Consider the following 15,278-nt stretch of genomic DNA (forward strand, 5'->3'; position numbering starts at 1 on the left):
CATTTCAAAGGCTGCCTAAGGGATTTATCTCGCCATGGAATTGTGGGAAACACAGCTCTATGCTATTGGTAAATGAGTTTCTGCTGTACATTTACATCAAAGGTGTGTAATGTGCACTAAACTACACCGCGTTAAACGACATGCAAACACTTTCCCGGTGTTGAAAGGTCATTCAAAGGGGCACATGAAGCACTTCTCAGAAATACAGTGCGCAAAAAGGGCCTTTTTCTGACCTGTTCATGTGGTAGCGTGGCCGAGCGGTCTAAGGCGCTGGATTAAGGCTCCAGTCTCTTCGGAGGCGTGGGTTCAAATCCCACCGCTGCCAGCTGTGGCTCGACAGTGTCTGAGGCTTGCACTCGACCCTAGGTGGCTGTTTTTTGCAGTCATCTGACTTTCGTTCACCAGACCCGAATTAGCTGGTTCAGTCGTGCTTGATGAGGAATGAAACTGCAGGCAGAATCACCTCCAGTGACTGGATTGAACCCTCCTGCTCTGAAAAGGTACGCAGAACTCTTAAGGCCGGGAACCGTATGAGCTTCTGACTGTCGACGAATCTTTGCAGGAAACTCCAATAGAAGACATGTTTAAAAATGACCCTCAATGGGCTACGTGGGCAGTTTTTAAATTACATCTGACTTCCCCATCAACCTGCCATTCCAAAGAACAACATTCGCTGGATCAGCTGTACTTGATGAGGAATCTAAAGTAACAGCATAAGGGGTTACAGTAACCAACAGGTAGGTGCAGCTCCAGACATAGGATTGAACAGCCCTGCGTTATGTACCTACGCAGAAATCTTTACTCACAGGACCTTACATGCCACCGACTGTCAGAGTAGCTTTTTAGCAACCCCTTGTTAAAACATTGCCGTAAGACTTGGCCTTTCGAGGTAGTTTGACTGAGCGGTCAAAGACGCTGGATTTAGGCTCCAGTCTCTTCGGAGGTGTGGGTTCAAGTCCGAGTAGCTTCGCACATCAATCCATTGTGAAAAACAATACCGTTAGACGTGGCCTTTCGCCGTAGTGTGACTGAGCTGTCTAAGACACTGGATTTAGGCTCCATTCTCTTCGGAGGCCAGGGTTCAAGTCCAAGTGCTGCCATTAGAGTCTTTAATCACAGAGGGTGCTATCAAGCCGCATTTTGGGATTAGCTGCGTGGGCAGCTTTGCATCGTTCCTTCACTTTTTCCATATACCTTGCTAGCCGGATTGAAGTGTGCTTCATGAAGGATGAAGCTGGAGTGTCCGACCCCAGAGCGAGGACTGGACTACCATTTCAAGACGGCACACCAAACTTTTAAGAGTTTACCTTGGCAACGAGGAGCACGAGCCCGGATAGCTCAGTCGGTAGAGCATCAGACTGAGGGTCCAGGGTTCAAGTCCCTGTTCGGGCGTTTCCTGGCCATTTGAAGGTCACGTTTCCTGCTCTAGGTGTCCTCGTTGTGGTTAAAAATGCGAGTCGTTAAAACGGTCTCGCTTCAGCCCCTCGTTTGCTTGGAATCACATCATGGGATCTGCAAGCAGGATCCTGTTTGAGCCTTGCGAAAGCACCAGAATAGGGTTGAGACCTCAGCAAAAGCTGCTGTTGTTTCCAGGCCTTCCATCATGTACAGCGTCGCTGGGTTGTCGGTAGCCTGCCGTGATCGTATAGCGGTGAGTACTCTGCGTTGTGGCCGCAGCAACCCCGGTTCGAATCCGGGTCACGGCAGCCCTTCCGTTATTATCGGGGGGAACGCAAGCCTTTTTGTCTCTTTTAGGCGTGGCCGCTTTGTCGGCCGACATACTGGAAACTCGTCCATCTTTGCAGCGCACATTAAGTCCAACAGGCTGGTTTACTCTATCCCGTTGTAGTTGTGGCCGAGAGGTTAAGGTGATGGACTCGAAATCCATTGGGGTCTCCCCGCGCAGGTTCAAACCCTGCCGACTACGGCTGCTTTGCTCTCCGGGCTCAGCGTTTGCTTTGTTGTACAAACCATTTCAAAGGCTGCCTAAGGGATTTATCTCGCCATGGAATTGTGGGAAACACAGCTCTATGCTATTGGTAAATGAGTTTCTGCTGTACATTTACATCAAAGGTGTGTAATGTGCACTAAACTACACCGCGTTAAACGACATGCAAACACTTTCCCGGTGTTGAAAGGTCATTCAAAGGGGCACATGAAGCACTTCTCAGAAATACAGTGCGCAAAAAGGGCCTTTTTCTGACCTGTTCATGTGGTAGCGTGGCCGAGCGGTCTAAGGCGCTGGATTAAGGCTCCAGTCTCTTCGGAGGCGTGGGTTCAAATCCCACCGCTGCCAGCTGTGGCTCGACAGTGTCTGAGGCTTGCACTCGACCCTAGGTGGCTGTTTTTTGCAGTCATCTGACTTTCGTTCACCAGACCCGAATTAGCTGGTTCAGTCGTGCTTGATGAGGAATGAAACTGCAGGCAGAATCACCTCCAGTGACTGGATTGAACCCTCCTGCTCTGAAAAGGTACGCAGAACTCTTAAGGCCGGGAACCGTATGAGCTTCTGACTGTCGACGAATCTTTGCAGGAAACTCCAATAGAAGACATGTTTAAAAATGACCCTCAATGGGCTACGTGGGCAGTTTTTAAATTACATCTGACTTCCCCATCAACCTGCCATTCCAAAGAACAACATTCGCTGGATCAGCTGTACTTGATGAGGAATCTAAAGTAACAGCATAAGGGGTTACAGTAACCAACAGGTAGGTGCAGCTCCAGACATAGGATTGAACAGCCCTGCGTTATGTACCTACGCAGAAATCTTGACTCACAGGACCTTACATGCCACCGACTGTCAGAGTAGCTTTTTAGCAACCCCTTGTTAAAACATTGCCGTAAGACTTGGCCTTTCGAGGTAGTTTGACTGAGCGGTCAAAGACGCTGGATTTAGGCTCCAGTCTCTTCGGAGGTGTGGGTTCAAGTCCGAGTAGCTTCGCACATCAATCCATTGTGAAAAACAATACCGTTAGACGTGGCCTTTCGCCGTAGTGTGACTGAGCTGTCTAAGACACTGGATTTAGGCTCCATTCTCTTCGGAGGCCAGGGTTCAAGTCCAAGTGCTGCCATTAGAGTCTTTAATCACAGAGGGTGCTATCAAGCCGCATTTTGGGATTAGCTGCGTGGGCAGCTTTGCATCGTTCCTTCACTTTTTCCATATACCTTGCTAGCCGGATTGAAGTGTGCTTCATGAAGGATGAAGCTGGAGTGTCCGACCCCAGAGCGAGGACTGGACTACCATTTCAAGACGGCACACCAAACTTTTAAGAGTTTACCTTGGCAACGAGGAGCACGAGCCCGGATAGCTCAGTCGGTAGAGCATCAGACTTTTAATCTGAGGGTCCAGGGTTCAAGTCCCTGTTCGGGCGTTTCCTGGCCATTTGAAGGTCACGTTTCCTGCTCTAGGTGTCCTCGTTGTGGTTAAAAATGCGAGTCGTTAAAACGGTCTCGCTTCAGCCCCTCGTTGCTTGGAATCACATCATGGGATCTGCAAGCAGGATCCTGTTTGAGCCTTGCGAAAGCACCAGAATAGGGTTGAGACCTCAGCAAAAGCTGCTGTTGTTTCCAGGCCTTCCATCATGTACAGCGTCGCTGGGTTGTCGGTAGCCTGCCGTGATCGTATAGCGGTGAGTACTCTGCGTTGTGGCCGCAGCAACCCCGGTTCGAATCCGGGTCACGGCAGCCCTTCCGTTATTATCGGGGGAACGCAAGCCTTTTTGTCTCTTTTAGGCGTGGCCGCTTTGTCGGCCGACATACTGGAAACTCGTCCATCTTTGCAGCGCACATTAAGTCCAACAGGCTGGTTTACTCTATCCCGTTGTAGTTGTGGCCGAGAGGTTAAGGCGATGGACTCGAAATCCATTGGGGTCTCCCCGCGCAGGTTCAAACCCTGCCGACTACGGCTGCTTTGCTCTCCGGGCTCAGCGTTTGCTTTGTTGTACAAACCATTTCAAAGGCTGCCTAAGGGATTTATCTCGCCATGGAATTGTGGGAAACACAGCTCTATGCTATTGGTAAATGAGTTTCTGCTGTACATTTACATCAAAGGTGTGTAATGTGCACTAAACTACACCGCGTTAAACGACATGCAAACACTTTCCCGGTGTTGAAAGGTCATTTAAAGGGGCACATGAAGCACTTCTCAGAAATACAGTGCGCAAAAAGGGCCTTTTTCTGACCTGTTCATGTGGTAGCGTGGCCGAGCGGTCTAAGGCGCTGGATTAAGGCTCCAGTCTCTTCGGAGGCGTGGGTTCAAATCCCACCGCTGCCAGCTGTGGCTCGACAGTGTCTGAGGCTTGCACTCGACCCTAGGTGGCTGTTTTTTGCAGTCATCTGACTTTCGTTCACCAGACCCGAATTAGCTGGTTCAGTCGTGCTTGATGAGGAATGAAACTGCAGGCAGAATCACCTCCAGTGACTGGATTGAACCCTCCTGCTCTGAAAAGGTACGCAGAACTCTTAAGGCCGGGAACCGTATGAGCTTCTGACTGTCGACGAATCTTTGCAGGAAACTCCAATAGAAGACATGTTTAAAAATGACCCTCAATGGGCTACGTGGGCAGTTTTTAAATTACATCTGACTTCCCCATCAACCTGCCATTCCAAAGAACAACATTCGCTGGATCAGCTGTACTTGATGAGGAATCTAAAGTAACAGCATAAGGGGTTACAGTAACCAACAGGTAGGTGCAGCTCCAGACATAGGATTGAACAGCCCTGCGTTATGTACCTACGCAGAAATCTTGACTCACAGGACCTTACATGCCACCGACTGTCAGACTAGCTTTTCAGCAACCCCTTGTTAAAACATTGCCGTAAGACTTGGCCTTTCGAGGTAGTTTGACTGAGCGGTCAAAGACGCTGGATTTAGGCTCCAGTCTCTTCGGAGGTGTGGGTTCAAGTCCGAGTAGCTTCGCACATCAATCCATTGTGAAAAACAATACCGTTAGACGTGGCCTTTCGCCGTAGTGTGACTGAGCTGTCTAAGACACTGGATTTAGGCTCCATTCTCTTCGGAGGCCAGGGTTCAAGTCCAAGTGCTGCCATTAGAGTCTTTAATCACAGAGGGTGCTATCAAGCCGCATTTTGGGATTAGCTGCGTGGGCAGCTTTGCATCGTTCCTTCACTTTTTCCATATACCTTGCTAGCCGGATTGAAGTGTGCTTCATGAAGGATGAAGCTGGAGTGTCCGACCCCAGAGCGAGGACTGGACTACCATTTCAAGACGGCACACCAAACTTTTAAGAGTTTACCTTGGCAACGAGGAGCACGAGCCCGGATAGCTCAGTCGGTAGAGCATCAGACTTTTAATCTGAGGGTCCAGGGTTCAAGTCCCTGTTCGGGCGTTTCCTGGCCATTTGAAGGTCACGTTTCCTGCTCTAGGTGTCCTCGTTGTGGTTAAAAATGCGAGTCGTTAAAACGGTCTCGCTTCAGCCCCTCGTTTGCTTGGAATCACATCATGGGATCTGCAAGCAGGATCCTGTTTGAGCCTTGCGAAAGCACCAGAATAGGGTTGAGACCTCAGCAAAAGCTGCTGTTGTTTCCAGGCCTTCCATCATGTACAGCGTCGCTGGGTTGTCGGTAGCCTGCCGTGATCGTATAGCGGTGAGTACTCTGCGTTGTGGCCGCAGCAACCCCGGTTCGAATCCGGGTCACGGCAGCCATTCCGTTATTATCGGGGGGAACGCAAGCCTTTTTGTCTCTTTTAGGCGTGGCCGCTTTGTCGGCCGACATACTGGAAACTCGTCCATCTTTGCAGCGCACATTAAGTCCAACAGGCTGGTTTACTCTATCCCGTTGTAGTTGTGGCCGAGAGGTTAAGGTGATGGACTCGAAATCCATTGGGGTCTCCCCGCGCAGGTTCAAACCCTGCCGACTACGGCTGCTTTGCTCTCCGGGCTCAGCGTTTGCTTTGTTGTACAAACCATTTCAAAGGCTGCCTAAGGGATTTATCTCGCCATGGAATTGTGGGAAACACAGCTCTATGCTATTGGTAAATGAGTTTCTGCTGTACATTTACATCAAAGGTGTGTAATGTGCACTAAACTACACCGCGTTAAACGACATGCAAACACTTTCCCGGTGTTGAAAGGTCATTTAAAGGGGCACATGAAGCACTTCTCAGAAATACAGTGCGCAAAAAGGGCCTTTTTCTGACCTGTTCATGTGGTAGCGTGGCCGAGCGGTCTAAGGCGCTGGATTAAGGCTCCAGTCTCTTCGGAGGCGTGGGTTCAAATCCCACCGCTGCCAGCTGTGGCTCGACAGTGTCTGAGGCTTGCACTCGACCCTAGGTGGCTGTTTTTTGCAGTCATCTGACTTTCGTTCACCAGACCCGAATTAGCTGGTTCAGTCGTGCTTGATGAGGAATGAAACTGCAGGCAGAATCACCTCCAGTGACTGGATTGAACCCTCCTGCTCTGAAAAGGTACGCAGAACTCTTAAGGCCGGGAACCGTATGAGCTTCTGACTGTCGACGAATCTTTGCAGGAAACTCCAATAGAAGACATGTTTAAAAATGACCCTCAATGGGCTACGTGGGCAGTTTTTAAATTACATCTGACTTCCCCATCAACCTGCCATTCCAAAGAACAACATTCGCTGGATCAGCTGTACTTGATGAGGAATCTAAAGTAACAGCATAAGGGGTTACAGTAACCAACAGGTAGGTGCAGCTCCAGACATAGGATTGAACAGCCCTGCGTTATGTACCTACGCAGAAATCTTGACTCACAGGACCTTACTTGCCACCGACTGTCAGACTAGCTTTTCAGCAACCCCTTGTTAAAACATTGCCGTAAGACTTGGCCTTTCGAGGTAGTTTGACTGAGCGGTCAAAGACGCTGGATTTAGGCTCCAGTCTCTTCGGAGGTGTGGGTTCAAGTCCGAGTAGCTTCGCACATCAACCCATTGTGAAAAACAATACCGTTAGACGTGGCCTTTCGCCGTAGTGTGACTGAGCTGTCTAAGACACTGGATTTAGGCTCCATTCTCTTCGGAGGCCAGGGTTCAAGTCCAAGTGCTGCCATTAGAGTCTTTAATCACAGAGGGTGCTATCAAGCCGCATTTTGGGATTAGCTGCGTGGGCAGCTTTGCATCGTTCCTTCACTTTTTCCATATACCTTGCTAGCCGGATTGAAGTGTGCTTCATGAAGGATGAAGCTGGAGTGTCCGACCCCAGATCGAGGACTGGACTACCATTTCAAGACGGCACACCAAACTTTTAAGAGTTTACCTTGGCAACGAGGAGCACGAGCCCGGATAGCTCAGTCGGTAGAGCATCAGACTTTTAATCTGAGGGTCCAGGGTTCAAGTCCCTGTTCGGGCGTTTCCTGGCCATTTGAAGGTCACGTTTCCTACTCTAGGTGTCCTCGTTGTGGTTAAAAATGCGAGTCGTTAAGACGGTCTCGCTTCAGCCCCTCGGTCTTTGGAATCACATCATGGGACCTGCAAGCAGGATCCTTTTTGAGCCTTGCGAAAGCACCAGAATAGGGTTGAGACCTCAGCAAAAGCTGCTGTTGTTTCCAGGCCTTCCATCATGTACAGCGTCGCTGGGTTGTCGGTAGCCTGCCGTGATCGTATAGCGGTGAGTACTCTGCGTTGTGGCCGCAGCAACCCCGGTTCGAATCCGGGTCACGGCAGCCATTCCGTTATTATCGGGGGAACGCAAGCCTTTTTGTCTCTTTTAGGCGTGGCCGCTTTGTCGGCCGACATACTGGAAACTCGTCCATCTTTGCAGCGCACATTAAGTCCAACAGGCTGGTTTACTCTATCCCGTTGTAGTTGTGGCCGAGAGGTTAAGGCGATGGACTCGAAATCCATTGGGGTCTCCCCGCGCAGGTTCAAACCCTGCCGACTACGGCTGCTTTGCTCTCCGGGCTCAGCGTTTGCTTTGTTGTACAAACCATTTCAAAGGCTGCCTAAGGGATTTATCTCGCCATGGAATTGTGGGAAACACAGCTCTATGCTATTGGTAAATGAGTTTCTGCTGTACATTTACATCAAAGGTGTGTAATGTGCACTAAACTACACCGCGTTAAACGACATGCAAACACTTTCCCGGTGTTGAAAGGTCATTTAAAGGGGCACATGAAGCACTTCTCAGAAATACAGTGCGCAAAAAGGGCCTTTTTCTGACCTGTTCATGTGGTAGCGTGGCCGAGCGGTCTAAGGCGCTGGATTAAGGCTCCAGTCTCTTCGGAGGCGTGGGTTCAAATCCCACCGCTGCCAGCTGTGGCTCGAAAGTGTCTGAGGCTTGCACTCGACCCTAGGTGGCTGTTTTTTGCAGTCATCTGACTTTCGTTCACCAGACCCGAATTAGCTGGTTCAGTCGTGCTTGATGAGGAATGAAACTGCAGGCAGAATCACCTCCAGTGACTGGATTGAACCCTCCTGCTCTGAAAAGGTACGCAGAACTCTTATGGCCGGGAACCGTATGAGCTTCTGACTGTCGACGAATCTTTGCAGGAAACTCCAATAGAAGACATGTTTAAAAATGACCCTCAATGGGCTACGTGGGCAGTTTTTAAATTACATCTGACTTCCCCATCAACCTGCCATTCCAAAGAACAACATTCGCTGGATCAGCTGTACTTGATGAGGAATCTAAAGTAACAGCATAAGGGGTTACAGTAACCAACAGGTAGGTGCAGCTCCAGACATAGGATTGAACAGCCCTGCGTTATGTACCTACGCAGAAATCTTGACTCACAGGACCTTACTTGCCACCGACTGTCAGACTAGCTTTTCAGCAACCCCTTGTTAAAACATTGCCGTAAGACTTGGCCTTTCGAGGTAGTTTGACTGAGCGGTCAAAGACGCTGGATTTAGGCTCCAGTCTCTTCGGAGGTGTGGGTTCAAGTCCGAGTAGCTTCGCACATCAACCCATTGTGAAAAACAATACCGTTAGACGTGGCCTTTCGCCGTAGTGTGACTGAGCTGTCTAAGACACTGGATTTAGGCTCCAGTCTCTTCGGAGGCCAGGGTTCAAGTCCAAGTGCTGCCATTAGAGTCTTTAATCACAGAGGGTGCTATCAAGCCGCATTTTGGGATTAGCTGCGTGGGCAGCTTTGCATCGTTCCTTCACTTTTTCCATATACCTTGCTACCCGGATTGAAGTGTGCTTCATGAAGGATGAAGCTGGAGTGTCCGACCCCAGATCGAGGACTGGACTACCATTTCAAGACGGCACACCAAACTTTTAAGAGTTTACCTTGGCAACGAGGAGCACGAGCCCGGATAGCTCAGTCGGTAGAGCATCAGACTTTTAATCTGAGGGTCCAGGGTTCAAGTCCCTGTTCGGGCGTTTCCTGGCCATTTGAAGGTCACGTTTCCTGCTCTAGGTGTCCTCGTTGTGGTTAAAAATGCGAGTCGTTAAGACGGTCTCGCTTCAGCCCCTCGGTCTTTGGAATCACATCATGGGACCTGCAAGCAGGATCCTTTTTGAGCCTTGCGAAAGCACCAGAATAGGGTTGAGACCTCAGCAAAAGCTGCTGTTGTTTCCAGGCCTTCCATCATGTACAGCGTCGCTGGGTTGTCGGTAGCCTGCCGTGATCGTATAGCGGTGAGTACTCTGCGTTGTGGCCGCAGCAACCCCGGTTCGAATCCGGGTCACGGCAGCCATTCCGTTATTATCGGGGGAACGCAAGCCTTTTTGTCTCTTTTAGGCGTGGCCGCTTTGTCGGCCGACATACTGGAAACTCGTCCATCTTTGCAGCGCACATTAAGTCCAACAGGCTGGTTTACTCTATCCCGTTGTAGTTGTGGCCGAGAGGTTAAGGCGATGGACTCGAAATCCATTGGGGTCTCCCCGCGCAGGTTCAAACCCTGCCGACTACGGCTGCTTTGCTCTCCGGGCTCAGCGTTTGCTTTGTTGTACAAACCATTTCAAAGGCTGCCTAAGGGATTTATCTCGCCATGGAATTGTGGGAAACACAGCTCTATGCTATTGGTAAATGAGTTTCTGCTGTACATTTACATCAAAGGTGTGTAATGTGCACTAAACTACACCGCGTTAAACGACATGCAAACACTTTCCCGGTGTTGAAAGGTCATTTAAAGGGGCACATGAAGCACTTCTCAGAAATACATTGCCCAAAAAGGGCCTTTTTCTGACCTGTTCATGTGGTAGCGTGGCCGAGCGGTCTAAGGCGCTGGATTTAGGCTCCAGTCTCTTCGGAGGCCAGGGTTGAAGTCCAAGTGCTGCCGTTAGAGTCTTTAATCACAGAGGGTGCTATCAAGCCGCATTTTGGGATTAGCTGCGTGGGCAGCTTTGCATCGTTCCTTCACTTTTTCCATATACCTTGCTACCCGGATTGAAGTGTGCTTCATGAAGGATGAAGCTGGAGTGTCCGACCCCAGATCGAGGACTGGACTACCATTTCAAGACGGCACACCAAACTTTTAAGAGTTTACCTTGGCAACGAGGAGCACGAGCCCGGATAGCTCAGTCGGTAGAGCATCAGACTTTTAATCTGAGGGTCCAGGGTTCAAGTCCCTGTTCGGGCGTTTCCTGGCCATTTGAAGGTCACGTTTCCTACTCTAGGTGTCCTCGTTGTGGTTAAAAATGCGAGTCGTTAAGACGGTCTCGCTTCAGCCCCTCGGTCTTTGGAATCACATCATGGGACCTGCAAGCAGGATCCTTTTTGAGCCTTGCGAAAGCACCAGAATAGGGTTGAGACCTCAGCAAAAGCTGCTGTTGTTTCCAGGCCTTCCATCATGTACAGCGTCGCTGGGTTGTCGGTAGCCTGCCGTGATCGTATAGCGGTGAGTACTCTGCGTTGTGGCCGCAGCAACCCCGGTTCGAATCCGGGTCACGGCAGCCATTCCGTTATTATCGGGGGAACGCAAGCCTTTTTGTCTCTTTTAGGCGTGGCCGCTTTGTCGGCCGACATACTGGAACCTCGTCCATCTTTGCAGCGCACATTAAGTCCAACAGGCTGGTTTACTCTATCCCGTTGTAGTTGTGGCCGAGAGGTTAAGGCGATGGACTCGAAATCCATTGGGGTCTCCCCGCGCAGGTTCAAACCCTGCCGACTACGGCTGCTTTGCTCTCCGGGATCAGCGTTTGTTTTGTTGTACAAACCATTTCAAAGGCTGCCTAAGGGATTTATCTCGCCATGGAATTGTGGGAAACACAGCTCTATGCTATTGGTAAATGAGTTTCTGCTGTACATTTACATCAAAGGTGTGTAATGTGCACTAAACTACACCGCGTTAAACGACATGCAAACACTTTCCCGGTGTTGAAAGGTCATTTAAAGGGGCACATGAAGCACTTCTCAGAAATACATTGCCCAAAAAGGGCCTTTTTCTGACCTGTTCATGTGGTAGCGTGGCCGAGCGGTCTAAGGCGCTGGATTAAGGCTCCAGTCTCTTCGGAGGCGTGGGTTCAAATCCCACCGCTGCCAGCTGTGGCTCGAAAGTGTCTGAGGCTTGCACTCGACCCTAGGTGGCTGTTTTTTGCAGTCATCTGACTTTCGTTCACCAGACCCGAATTAGCTGGTTCAGTCGTGCTTGATGAGGAATGAAACTGCAGGCAGAATCACCTCCAGTGACTGGATTGAACCCTCCTGCTCTGAAAAGGTACGCAGAACTCTTAAGGCCGGGAACCGTATGAGCTTCTGACTGTCGACGAATCTTTGCAGGAAACTCCAATAGAAGACATGTTTAAAAATGACCCTCAATGGGCTACGTGGGCAGTTTTTAAATTACATCTGACTTCCCCATCAACCTGCCATTCCAAAGAACAACATTCGCTGGATCAGCTGTACTTGATGAGGAATCTAAAGTAACAGCATAAGGGGTTACAGTAACCAACAGGTAGGTGCAGCTCCAGACATAGGATTGAACAGCCCTGCGTTATGTACCTACGCAGAAATCTTGACTCACAGGACCTTACTTGCCACCGACTGTCAGACTAGCTTTTCAGCAACCCCTTGTTAAAACATTGCCGTAAGACTTGGCCTTTCGAGGTAGTTTGACTGAGCGGTCAAAGACGCTGGATTTAGGCTCCAGTCTCTTCGGAGGTGTGGGTTCAAGTCCGAGTAGCTTCGCACATCAACCCATTGTGAAAAACAATACCGTTAGACGTGGCCTTTCGCCGTAGTGTGACTGAGCTGTCTAAGACACTGGATTTAGGCTCCAGTCTCTTCGGAGGCCAGGGTTGAAGTCCAAGTGCTGCCGTTAGAGTCTTTAATCACAGAGGGTGCTATCAAGCCGCATTTTGGGATTAGCTGCGTGGGCAGCTTTGCATCGTTCCTTCACTTTTTCCATATACCTTGCTACCCGGATTGAAGTGTGCTTCATGAAGGATGAAGCTGGAGTGTCCGACCCCAGATCGAGGACTGGACTACCATTTCAAGACGGCACACCAAACTTTTAAGAGTTTACCTTGGCAACGAGGAGCACGAGCCCGGATAGCTCAGTCGGTAGAGCATCAGACTTTTAATCTGAGGGTCCAGGGTTCAAGTCCCTGTTCGGGCGTTTCCTGGCCATTTGAAGGTCACGTTTCCTACTCTAGGTGTCCTCGTTGTGGTTAAAAATGCGAGTCGTTAAGACGGTCTCGCTTCAGCCCCTCGGTCTTTGGAATCACATCATGGGATCTGCAAGCAGGATCCTTTTTGAGCCTTGCGAAAGCACCAGAATAGGGTTGAGACCTCAGCAAAAGCTGCTGTTGTTTCCAGGCCTTCCATCATGTACAGCGTCGCTGGGTTGTCGGTAGCCTGCCGTGATCGTATAGCGGTGAGTACTCTGCGTTGTGGCCGCAGCAACCCCGGTTCGAATCCGGGTCACGGCAGCCATTCCGTTATTATCGGGGGAACGCAAGCCTTTTTGTCTCTTTTAGGCGTGGCCGCTTTGTCGGCCGACATACTGGAAACTCGTCCATCTTTGCAGCGCACATTAAGTCCAACAGGCTGGTTTACTCTATCCCGTTGTAGTTGTGGCCGAGAGGTTAAGGCGATGGACTCGAAATCCATTGGGGTCTCCCCGCGCAGGTTCAAACCCTGCCGACTACGGCTGCTTTGCTCTCCGGGATCAGCGTTTGCTTTGTTGTACAAACCATTTCAAAGGCTGCCTAAGGGATTTATCTCGCCATGGAATTGTGGGAAACACAGCTCTATGCTATTGGTAAATGAGTTTCTGCTGTACATTTACATCAAAGGTGTGTAATGTGCACTAAACTACACCGCGTTAAACGACATGCAAACACTTTCCCGGTGTTGAAAGGTCATTTAAAGGGGCACATGAAGCACTTCTCAGAAATACAGTGCGCAAAAAGGGCCTTTTTCTGACCTGTTCATGTGGTAGCGTGGCCGAGCGGTCTAAGGCGCTGGATTAAGGCTCCAGTCTCTTCGGAGGCGTGGGTTCAAATCCCACCGCTGCCAGCTGTGGCTCGAAAGTGTCTGAGGCTTGCACTCGACCCTAGGTGGCTGTTTTTTGCAGTCATCTGACTTTCGTTCACCAGACCCGAATTAGCTGGTTCAGTCGTGCTTGATGAGGAATGAAACTGCAGGCAGAATCACCTCCAGTGACTGGATTGAACCCTCCTGCTCTGAAAAGGTACGCAGAACTCTTAAGGCCGGGAACCGTATGAGCTTCTGACTGTCGACGAATCTTTGCAGGAAACTCCAATAGAAGACATGTTTAAAAATGACCCTCAATGGGCTACGTGGGCAGTTTTTAAATTACATCTGACTTCCCCATCAACCTGCCATTCCAAAGAACAACATTCGCTGGATCAGCTGTACTTGATGAGGAATCTAAAGTAACAGCATAAGGGGTTACAGTAACCAACAGGTAGGTGCAGCTCCAGACATAGGATTGAACAGCCCTGCGTTATGTACCTACGCAGAAATCTTGACTCACAGGACCTTACTTGCCACCGACTGTCAGACTAGCTTTTCAGCAACCCCTTGTTAAAACATTGCCGTAAGACTTGGCCTTTCGAGGTAGTTTGACTGAGCGGTCAAAGACGCTGGATTTAGGCTCCAGTCTCTTCGGAGGTGTGGGTTCAAGTCCGAGTAGCTTCGCACATCAACCCATTGTGAAAAACAATACCGTTAGACGTGGCCTTTCGCCGTAGTGTGACTGAGCTGTCTAAGACACTGGATTTAGGCTCCAGTCTCTTCGGAGGCCAGGGTTGAAGTCCAAGTGCTGCCGTTAGAGTCTTTAATCACAGAGGGTGCTATCAAGCCGCATTTTGGGATTAGCTGCGTGGGCAGCTTTGCATCGTTCCTTCACTTTTTCCATATACCTTGCTACCCGGATTGAAGTGTGCTTCATGAAGGATGAAGCTGGAGTGTCCGACCCCAGATCGAGGACTGGACTACCATTTCAAGACGGCACACCAAACTTTTAAGAGTTTACCTTGGCAACGAGGAGCACGAGCCCGGATAGCTCAGTCGGTAGAGCATCAGACTTTTAATCTGAGGGTCCAGGGTTCAAGTCCCTGTTCGGGCGTTTCCTGGCCATTTGAAGGTCACGTTTCCTACTCTAGGTGTCCTCGTTGTGGTTAAAAATGCGAGTCGTTAAGACGGTCTCGCTTCAGCCCCTCGGTCTTTGGAATCACATCATGGGACCTGCAAGCAGGATCCTTTTTGAGCCTTGCGAAAGCACCAGAATAGGGTTGAGACCTCAGCAAAAGCTGCTGTTGTTTCCAGGCCTTCCATCATGTACAGCGTCGCTGGGTTGTCGGTAGCCTGCCGTGATCGTATAGCGGTGAGTACTCTGCGTTGTGGCCGCAGCAACCCCGGTTCGAATCCGGGTCACGGCAGCCATTCCGTTATTATCGGGGGAACGCAAGCCTTTTTGTCTCTTTTAGGCGTGGCCGCTTTGTCGGCCGACATACTGGAAACTCGTCCATCTTTGCAGCGCACATTAAGTCCAACAGGCTGGTTTACTCTATCCCGTTGTAGTTGTGGCCGAGAGGTTAAGGCGATGGACTCGAAATCCATTGGGGTCTCCCCGCGCAGGTTCAAACCCTGCCGACTACGGCTGCTTTGCTCTCCGGGATCAGCGTTTGCTTTGTTGTACAAACCATTTCAAAGGCTGCCTAAGGGATTTATCTCGCCATGGAATTGTGGGAAACACAGCTCTATGCTATTGGTAAATGAGTTTCTGCTGTACATTTACATCAAAGGTGTGTAATGTGCACTAAACTACACCGCGTTAAACGACATGCAAACACTTTCCCGGTGTTGAAAGGTCATTTAAAGGGGCACATGAAGCACTTCTCAGAAATACAGTGCGCAAAAAGGGCCTTTTTCTGACCTGTTCAT

At 50.0% G+C, this 15,278-nt stretch overlaps 30 non-coding genes across 30 annotated transcripts; all 30 read left to right on the top strand.

Moving 5' to 3' along the window:
* The first annotated feature begins 243 nt into the window (after positions 1-243).
* trnal-aag (transfer RNA leucine (anticodon AAG)) lies at positions 244-325 on the top strand. The gene has a single exon. It is a non-coding gene; the product is annotated as a tRNA-Leu (tRNA).
* A 1,309-nt stretch (positions 326-1,634) lies between these two features.
* Positions 1,635-1,706, top strand: trnah-gug (transfer RNA histidin (anticodon GUG)). Its single transcript has one exon. It is a non-coding gene; the product is annotated as a tRNA-His (tRNA).
* Positions 1,707-1,845: 139 nt separating this feature from the next.
* On the top strand, positions 1,846-1,927 carry trnas-cga (transfer RNA serine (anticodon CGA)). The gene has a single exon. It is a non-coding gene; the product is annotated as a tRNA-Ser (tRNA).
* A 287-nt stretch (positions 1,928-2,214) lies between these two features.
* trnal-aag (transfer RNA leucine (anticodon AAG)) lies at positions 2,215-2,296 on the top strand. Its single transcript has one exon. It is a non-coding gene; the product is annotated as a tRNA-Leu (tRNA).
* A 1,002-nt stretch (positions 2,297-3,298) lies between these two features.
* trnak-uuu (transfer RNA lysine (anticodon UUU)) lies at positions 3,299-3,371 on the top strand. The gene has a single exon. It is a non-coding gene; the product is annotated as a tRNA-Lys (tRNA).
* A 241-nt stretch (positions 3,372-3,612) lies between these two features.
* On the top strand, positions 3,613-3,684 carry trnah-gug (transfer RNA histidin (anticodon GUG)). Its single transcript has one exon. It is a non-coding gene; the product is annotated as a tRNA-His (tRNA).
* Positions 3,685-3,822: 138 nt separating this feature from the next.
* trnas-cga (transfer RNA serine (anticodon CGA)) lies at positions 3,823-3,904 on the top strand. The gene has a single exon. It is a non-coding gene; the product is annotated as a tRNA-Ser (tRNA).
* Positions 3,905-4,191: 287 nt separating this feature from the next.
* trnal-aag (transfer RNA leucine (anticodon AAG)) lies at positions 4,192-4,273 on the top strand. The gene has a single exon. It is a non-coding gene; the product is annotated as a tRNA-Leu (tRNA).
* Positions 4,274-5,275: 1,002 nt separating this feature from the next.
* Positions 5,276-5,348, top strand: trnak-uuu (transfer RNA lysine (anticodon UUU)). The gene has a single exon. It is a non-coding gene; the product is annotated as a tRNA-Lys (tRNA).
* Positions 5,349-5,590: 242 nt separating this feature from the next.
* On the top strand, positions 5,591-5,662 carry trnah-gug (transfer RNA histidin (anticodon GUG)). Its single transcript has one exon. It is a non-coding gene; the product is annotated as a tRNA-His (tRNA).
* A 139-nt stretch (positions 5,663-5,801) lies between these two features.
* Positions 5,802-5,883, top strand: trnas-cga (transfer RNA serine (anticodon CGA)). Its single transcript has one exon. It is a non-coding gene; the product is annotated as a tRNA-Ser (tRNA).
* Positions 5,884-6,170: 287 nt separating this feature from the next.
* Positions 6,171-6,252, top strand: trnal-aag (transfer RNA leucine (anticodon AAG)). The gene has a single exon. It is a non-coding gene; the product is annotated as a tRNA-Leu (tRNA).
* Positions 6,253-7,254: 1,002 nt separating this feature from the next.
* On the top strand, positions 7,255-7,327 carry trnak-uuu (transfer RNA lysine (anticodon UUU)). The gene has a single exon. It is a non-coding gene; the product is annotated as a tRNA-Lys (tRNA).
* A 241-nt stretch (positions 7,328-7,568) lies between these two features.
* Positions 7,569-7,640, top strand: trnah-gug (transfer RNA histidin (anticodon GUG)). Its single transcript has one exon. It is a non-coding gene; the product is annotated as a tRNA-His (tRNA).
* Positions 7,641-7,778: 138 nt separating this feature from the next.
* On the top strand, positions 7,779-7,860 carry trnas-cga (transfer RNA serine (anticodon CGA)). The gene has a single exon. It is a non-coding gene; the product is annotated as a tRNA-Ser (tRNA).
* Positions 7,861-8,147: 287 nt separating this feature from the next.
* Positions 8,148-8,229, top strand: trnal-aag (transfer RNA leucine (anticodon AAG)). The gene has a single exon. It is a non-coding gene; the product is annotated as a tRNA-Leu (tRNA).
* A 1,002-nt stretch (positions 8,230-9,231) lies between these two features.
* On the top strand, positions 9,232-9,304 carry trnak-uuu (transfer RNA lysine (anticodon UUU)). The gene has a single exon. It is a non-coding gene; the product is annotated as a tRNA-Lys (tRNA).
* Positions 9,305-9,545: 241 nt separating this feature from the next.
* On the top strand, positions 9,546-9,617 carry trnah-gug (transfer RNA histidin (anticodon GUG)). Its single transcript has one exon. It is a non-coding gene; the product is annotated as a tRNA-His (tRNA).
* A 138-nt stretch (positions 9,618-9,755) lies between these two features.
* On the top strand, positions 9,756-9,837 carry trnas-cga (transfer RNA serine (anticodon CGA)). The gene has a single exon. It is a non-coding gene; the product is annotated as a tRNA-Ser (tRNA).
* Positions 9,838-10,433: 596 nt separating this feature from the next.
* Positions 10,434-10,506, top strand: trnak-uuu (transfer RNA lysine (anticodon UUU)). Its single transcript has one exon. It is a non-coding gene; the product is annotated as a tRNA-Lys (tRNA).
* Positions 10,507-10,747: 241 nt separating this feature from the next.
* Positions 10,748-10,819, top strand: trnah-gug (transfer RNA histidin (anticodon GUG)). Its single transcript has one exon. It is a non-coding gene; the product is annotated as a tRNA-His (tRNA).
* Positions 10,820-10,957: 138 nt separating this feature from the next.
* On the top strand, positions 10,958-11,039 carry trnas-cga (transfer RNA serine (anticodon CGA)). The gene has a single exon. It is a non-coding gene; the product is annotated as a tRNA-Ser (tRNA).
* Positions 11,040-11,326: 287 nt separating this feature from the next.
* On the top strand, positions 11,327-11,408 carry trnal-aag (transfer RNA leucine (anticodon AAG)). The gene has a single exon. It is a non-coding gene; the product is annotated as a tRNA-Leu (tRNA).
* A 1,002-nt stretch (positions 11,409-12,410) lies between these two features.
* trnak-uuu (transfer RNA lysine (anticodon UUU)) lies at positions 12,411-12,483 on the top strand. Its single transcript has one exon. It is a non-coding gene; the product is annotated as a tRNA-Lys (tRNA).
* Positions 12,484-12,724: 241 nt separating this feature from the next.
* On the top strand, positions 12,725-12,796 carry trnah-gug (transfer RNA histidin (anticodon GUG)). The gene has a single exon. It is a non-coding gene; the product is annotated as a tRNA-His (tRNA).
* A 138-nt stretch (positions 12,797-12,934) lies between these two features.
* On the top strand, positions 12,935-13,016 carry trnas-cga (transfer RNA serine (anticodon CGA)). The gene has a single exon. It is a non-coding gene; the product is annotated as a tRNA-Ser (tRNA).
* A 287-nt stretch (positions 13,017-13,303) lies between these two features.
* trnal-aag (transfer RNA leucine (anticodon AAG)) lies at positions 13,304-13,385 on the top strand. The gene has a single exon. It is a non-coding gene; the product is annotated as a tRNA-Leu (tRNA).
* Positions 13,386-14,387: 1,002 nt separating this feature from the next.
* Positions 14,388-14,460, top strand: trnak-uuu (transfer RNA lysine (anticodon UUU)). The gene has a single exon. It is a non-coding gene; the product is annotated as a tRNA-Lys (tRNA).
* Positions 14,461-14,701: 241 nt separating this feature from the next.
* trnah-gug (transfer RNA histidin (anticodon GUG)) lies at positions 14,702-14,773 on the top strand. Its single transcript has one exon. It is a non-coding gene; the product is annotated as a tRNA-His (tRNA).
* Positions 14,774-14,911: 138 nt separating this feature from the next.
* On the top strand, positions 14,912-14,993 carry trnas-cga (transfer RNA serine (anticodon CGA)). The gene has a single exon. It is a non-coding gene; the product is annotated as a tRNA-Ser (tRNA).
* Positions 14,994-15,278: the final 285 nt, after the last annotated feature.

This window comes from Triplophysa dalaica, chromosome 17 (assembly GCF_015846415.1).
Source record: "Triplophysa dalaica isolate WHDGS20190420 chromosome 17, ASM1584641v1, whole genome shotgun sequence".
Classification (NCBI taxonomy): domain Eukaryota; kingdom Metazoa; phylum Chordata; class Actinopteri; order Cypriniformes; family Nemacheilidae; genus Triplophysa; species Triplophysa dalaica.